Raw genomic sequence first — 1,224 nt, 5'->3', positions numbered from 1 at the left:
GATTAGTTTTTTATAGTTTGAATAAACATATTTATCAAAGCCTCCTCCATCTTGTGATGTTCCTGTGAGTTAACTAACCTGCAGATATCTGGTCACTAGTTAAATCAGTCCATTACAGCAACACCTTCATAAAATAATGTAACTCAGTTTAGCCAAATAAAACCTTGGTGATTATTTTAGGACGATGACGATAGTTTGTCTCCAACCTGTTGTTTGTTTTTCATGGAGCTACTGAGAGAAGCTAACGTGTCAAGAGTCACAGTTAGCATCTTGTGTGAGTTTGATTCACGTAGTTTTTATCTTGAGACGTATTCCACCTGTTTTATCACCTGTTTTATCACCTGTTTTATCACCTGTTTTATCACCTGTTTTATCACCTGGTTCCACTACAAAACACTTGATTTGATTTTTCAGTCAGAAATCACAAAGTGGACGTTGCTGCTTTCTCCCAACTTTTGTTGTCGTTATTTAGCAGACCAAAGTGTTACAAACCACAGCTGATGTGAAACTACTCAATTTAAAAAAAGATCCACACGGCTCAAAACAAACACTAAAACTAAGGTTATTCTGTCTATAATTTCTTTAGTTTCAGTTAGTATTGTAAAAAGATTATACAGGTTTGGTTATTGTTTTTTTATTACAGTTTTATTTATTTCAGTTAACTAATATGTTTTTTCAATTTCAGTTTTTGTTATTTAATTAATTGTTGTGAACTATAATAACCCTGCTTCCTGGAGGGTTTTATCCAGCCTTCAAGGCCACACAGGGGCACCAAATCAGAAAAACACAACTTGTTTTGGAACAGGCTGACTTCTGTAGATTTGCTTGTCTGCCTTAATGTCTCACTAGAACCCTCGTGGTGAAAATCTAATCAGCCTTATTTGTTGGTCATCCTCTCCTTTTTCACCACAACTCCCTCTGAGATCTACGCTCCAGCCTGCCGGCTCAGGAGCCTCAGCTGACCTGCAACACTCCAGCTGCAGCTCTGCTCCTGCAGCGCTTCAAGTCTGACCGATGATTGCATCACTCAGACAGGCAGCTTTAACAGGCCCAACAGCTGCCACTCTCCATTTTACACAAGAGCCACCTCACCGACCAGTGCTGGCTCTAGCCATTTTGGTGCCCTGGGCAAGTTGAAGCTCACCCCCCCCACCCCCAAACTATGTCCCACCCACCCCAATTTGAACCCCCTAAAAACAAGTTTGACAGTGTAAGGTACCATGG

The sequence above is a fragment of the Austrofundulus limnaeus genome, unplaced genomic scaffold (assembly GCF_001266775.1).
Source record: "Austrofundulus limnaeus strain Quisiro unplaced genomic scaffold, Austrofundulus_limnaeus-1.0 Scaffold738, whole genome shotgun sequence".
In the NCBI taxonomy this organism is placed as follows: Eukaryota; Metazoa; Chordata; class Actinopteri; order Cyprinodontiformes; family Rivulidae; genus Austrofundulus; species Austrofundulus limnaeus.
Note: the sequence above shows the minus strand (reverse complement) of the source record.